Source organism: Myxine glutinosa, chromosome 1, assembly GCF_964187855.1.
Source record: "Myxine glutinosa chromosome 1, kmMyxGlut1.1, whole genome shotgun sequence".
NCBI classification, from domain to species: domain Eukaryota; kingdom Metazoa; phylum Chordata; class Myxini; order Myxiniformes; family Myxinidae; genus Myxine; species Myxine glutinosa.
This window is the reverse complement of record NC_136261.1, coordinates 50,277,213-50,282,332: the sequence shown is the minus strand read 5'-3', so window position 1 is coordinate 50,282,332 and position 5,120 is coordinate 50,277,213. Positions and strand designations below refer to the sequence as shown.

Genomic DNA, 5,120 nt, shown 5'->3' with positions numbered 1-5,120 from the left:
TATAACTCACTGTGCTCCAAGTGAGCAAAAATAACATTCCCAATGTCTCTGTCCCAGCTTCAAACCAAAGTCGATCCACGCTCTAGTGATCTTCAGAATGATGTTGTATCGAGACCAGAATCCCGCTCGGTTGACAGTCACACTGCCAAAGATAGGCAAAAGTGTCCTCAAGAGGCGGCTGGGAAATCACACCTTCGGGTATGGACGTTCAACGTCTCCCAATCGGCGAACCGCAAATTCACACTCAAAATCCACGTTACACACACACACACACCAGGTTAACGTCTGGATGCGGTGAAAAGGTTGAAGCGAGGTGAAAAACCTGGAGCGAGGCGAAGTCAGGCGCGAGGCAAAATGGCCAACGGTCCGTTCTCGAGACGTAACGGCACTCCAATGATTCTCTTCAGAATCATCCGCAAAACCTGTCACGCAGGTTTATCTGTCACAGCGATAACAACTCTGTCGCAGGAATCCCTTACCCAGGAAACCCCAAAGTTCGCTAGTGATCCCCGTTCGCCAGAGTTTGCTCAAAACCTCAACGCAGCTCAGCTCCTTCTCCGACCTCACTCGCTCCGCCTCCTTTTCTCTTCTTCTTCGTCAATGTTCCCGATCCGGTTTCCGGTTTCCTTTTACCTTTTGAAAACAGTTATCTCTATTTTACCTAAACGATAACAATAATAGTACAAATAATGTATGAATGATCGTTTTAAGGCCATTTTCCCTGCCAGACCGGGGGTTAGCCTTGCGGCCCCATGACAATCATGGTTCCCTGTTTGAGGCAATGTTTTTATGGCCGGATGCCCTTCCTGACGCCAACCCTGAGTCGCCTCTTACGATGCGCAGGGATATGGTGTACCTATTCTAAACCGGGGTACACACCAGGATCATTCATCCCAGCAAGCTGGTACTCAATTTGCCGACCTCAGAAGGATGACAGGCTGAGTCAACCCCCTTGGTGTTAATTTAGTGATGACCGGGATTCGAACCCAGGATCCTAGGATCCCAAGCTGGCACCCTAACCGCTAAGCCAACACCAGGCTGATAATAATAATTCTAATAATAACATTCTAATAATAATAATAACAAATAGTAATAATGAATTCTCATCCACTGTAAATATATTTTTTTGGTTGCATGTACTATGATAACAATAATAGTACCACCTTTAGAACAAAAAAAACCACCTTTCGAGGCCATTTTTCCCCGCAAAGCGGGGGTTGGCCTTTTGAAGCAATGTTTTACGGCCGGATGCCCTTCCTGCCGCCAACCCTGTTTGTCGCCTTTTACGACAAGCAGGGAATTACCAGTGAACTGGTACTCAATTAGCCGACCTCGGAAGGATGACAGGTTGAGTCAACCCCCCTGGCGTTAATTCAGCGATCGATCGGGATTCGAACCCAGGATCCTAGGATCCTAAGCTGGCACCCTATCCGCTAAGCCAACACCAGGGCAACACCAGGGCAACACCAACACCAACACCAACACCAGATAACAATAATAGTACATGCAACCAAAAATGTTTACAGTGGATGAGAACCACAACAACGGAAGTGACGAATCCGTAACACATGTTATCCATGTTTGCCCCATATTCATGACAAATTAACCTTTAAAAAGGTAAGAAACGTCTACAAGGCATCTGCCTCCCGTGCGTGTGCCATCACTTTCAGTTCATTTGGATGAACCAAGGGAATGAATAGGGTACTTGGGCAAATGTGAAGGTGGTTAGTGGATTTGGGGGAGGGAGGAAATAAACATGAGGTGAGAGGATCAAATAAAAGGGAGAGGAGGATGGACGAGGAATCTTTACTGCAACGCAAACAAAACTTTATAACACAGAGCTGGAGACAAAATGGAGACAATCTTTGAACAGTGTTTGTCTGTCCGTACACCTACAAGCGGAGACAAATCTTGACAATATAACACAGAGCTGGAGACAATCTTTACTGCAACGCAAACGAAACTTTATAACACAGAGCTAACAAACTATCCAGCTCGAGACAAAATGGAATCGTTTTCCCCACAAACTGTGAACAACTTTCCTGTCACCATAAAAAATGTGACTGACACAGAAAATTAATTTGAAGCCTAATACAGCACTTCCTGCAAGATGACACAAACCTGGATCAACAAGAGGAGAAGTGCTGCTGGATTCTTGTGTTGATGCATCGTTTGACTCTTCAATCGGAACAGATGATTTCCAAACGTTTTGAGGCACATCCTTTTGGAAATTAGCTGCTTCTTCCAGATCACATTTACCTGCACACAACTCGACATTTAACCCAATGCTGCACAAAGAAGGTAGACATGCAAACTGCAGTTATTCTCCCAGTCGCACCGCGGAGCGAAAGGGGGACTATGGTTTTCTCCTCCATCTGTGTGTGCGTGCGTGCGTGCATAAGTGAAGGACCAAATTCTAATTTGGTGTGTGGGTGCAACTCGGCATATGGAAGAACCCCATTGAAAATTAGGTCGCCACGTCAAAATCCAAGATGGCCGCCGCCATGTATGTCTGATGCCATGTATGTCTGAACCTTGAGCGGAATATCTTGAAAAATAAGCGAAGGACAAACTTCTAATCTGGTGTGTGGGTGTATTTACGCATAAGGGAGAACGCTATTGAAAATTGGGTCGCCACGTCAAAATCCAAGATGGCCACCTTGCGTCTTCCACTTTGTCAACTCACATCACTTCACCGACGGGGGACCGAGGCGTAACGCTTGTTAAAGTTTAGTTTACAACACAGAGCTTGATTTAGGTTCAAATAAAAATTTGAGAATTGAATATTTACTACCCTTTTGAATACAGAAGTTGTTGAAGGAAAAAAAACAATTTTCACATTTTGTAAGTTTATCCAGCAATGGGTTGCAGTTTGTTTTTGAAAGAAAATTTGACAAAGAAATCGTTCAGATTGGCCAATCAAGAATTTCCATGATACGACATTATATATTTTCCATGATATAAAACATGGGGAAAACTTCAATGTGTCGTTAAACACAGAACACTTTGGGGGGAACTTTCAAAGCATTTCTTGGCATGCTGAGGTGGATAAGAAGGAAACATACGAGACTTGGGTCTTGATCCATCATCCTGAGAGCGGAGGCTGCAGAAATCACTGAACCCGATTCAACAGAACCCAGAAACGTTTTCCAGCTGCACATTTTGGGATCTGACAAACTTATTGGGAGAAATTTGAAAGTTCACGAATAACATTCTCCAAGTTGACAAACAGACTTCCCAACAGAGAAGAACCTGCAATCTGGACATCTTGTGGTTTCAAAAAGTAATTCATAAATTTACACAAGTCAGCATACATTGCAAATTGAAGTTTCTCTTTGGCGAGAGAGAGGAGTTCAGTTTGCAATGCATCCGACTCTGTGAAAGCTCGAATAACCTGATTCTCAATTCCAAGCTTATCGACCACTGCTTGGGCTGTTTCTGCTCGTGACTGTAGCCTTGTGCCTGTAGCCTTGTGACTGTAGCCATTTCAAGCAGCGGTCCATTTCACTGATGCCAGGGATACAATGCTCATGTTAGTAAAGTCATAACATACAATGCCATTTCATTAATTCATTAATTCATTTCAAGCACACCATTTCACTTTGTTACAAGTGACATTTTCTAAAATCAGTTTGAAAAAAAAATTTGTGAGCTATAATTTTATCCAATCAATCTTACCAGCAGTTCCAAAGTAAGGGATTGCAGGGGATAAGGGATTGGAGGGGATAAGGGATTGGAGGGGATAAGGGATTGGAGGGGATAAGGGATTGGAGGGGATAAGGGATTGGAGGGGATAAGGGATTGGAGGGGATGGGCGAGAGAGAGGGGTGGGCGAGAGAGAGGGGTGGGCGAGAGAGAGGGGTGGGCGAGAGAGAGGGGTGGGCGAGAGAGAGGGGTGGGCGAGCGAGAGGGGTGGGCGAGCGAGAGGGGTGGGCGAGCGAGAGGGGTGGGCGAGCGAGAGGGGTGGGCGAGAGAGAGGGGTAGGCGAGAGAGAGGGGTGGGCGAGAGAGAGGGGTGGGCGAGAGAGAGAGGGGTGGGCGAGAGAGAGGGGTGGGCGAGAGAGAGGGGTGGGCGAGAGAGAGGGGTGGGCGAGAGAGAGGGGTGGGCGAGAGAGAGGGGTGGGCGAGAGAGAGGGGTGGGCGAGAGAGAGGGGTGGGCGAGAGAGAGGGGTGGGCGAGAGAGAGGGGTGGGCGAGAGAGAGGGGTGGGCGAGAGAGAGGGGTGGGCGAGAGAGAGGGGTGGGCGAGAGAGAGGGGTGGGCGAGAGAGAGGGGTGGGCGAGAGAGAGGGGTGGGCGAGAGAGAGGGGTGGGCGAGAGAGAGGGGTGGGCGAGCGAGAGGGGTGGGCGAGCGAGAGGGGTGGGCGAGCGAGAGGGGTGGGCGAGAGAGAGGGGTGGGCGAGCGAGAGGGGTGGGCGGGCGAGAGGGGTGGGCGAGAGAGAGGGGTGGGCGAGAGAGAGGGGTGGGCGAGAGAGAGGGGTGGGCGAGAGATAGGGGTGGGCAAGAGGGTGGGGATGGAGTGGAGAGGAGGGGTGAGATGGTGGAGAGGAGGCAGGGGATGAGGAGGAAGGAGAGGAGAAGGCAGTATGAGGGGAGGGGGGGCAAGGAGGGAGCAGGGGAATAGGGAGGGAAAGGGAAGAATGGGGGGGGGGGGGATAATGAGGAAATAATGAAGGGGAGAATGAGGAAGAGAATGATGGTTGGGAAAAATGAGGGGTTGGGAGAATGAGGGGTGGGGAGGATGACGGGTGGGGAGAAAGGAGAGAGGGGACAATGGGGAGAGGTGGTGCAGTTCGAGTTTTAATTTATCCTTTCAAAACACAAATATTTTTTGTAAAAAAATAAATGATCGATTGGGGTCAGGAACAACACTAAAGTCCTTATGAAGCCGCAGGTTGCAAATCCATGCTATAGTTGATGCTCAGCAGCCAATTTAAGTCAGATGAAGAACTGAAGCCACATGTCAGCCATTTTCCACTCCCAATCACGGTGCACGAGAGTAATTACCTTGTGTTCAGTTGTTCAATTATCGACTTGGCACGAAGGTTGGACTTCACACAACCCCTTCTATCGACTTAGTAGTGATGGGGAGAACATCAGAACCCTTTCCAGCATGTCATGCTC

At 48.3% G+C, this 5,120-nt stretch overlaps 1 long non-coding RNA gene across 1 annotated transcript; it reads right to left on the bottom strand.

Moving 5' to 3' along the window:
• Nucleotides 1-250: 250 nt before the first annotated feature.
• Nucleotides 251-3,515, bottom strand: LOC144889720 (uncharacterized). The gene is made up of 3 exons (XR_013622021.1): nt 3,066-3,515; nt 2,122-2,259; nt 251-633 (listed from the first exon to the last, which is right to left on the bottom strand). It is a non-coding gene; the product is annotated as an uncharacterized LOC144889720 (long non-coding RNA).
• Nucleotides 3,516-5,120: the final 1,605 nt, after the last annotated feature.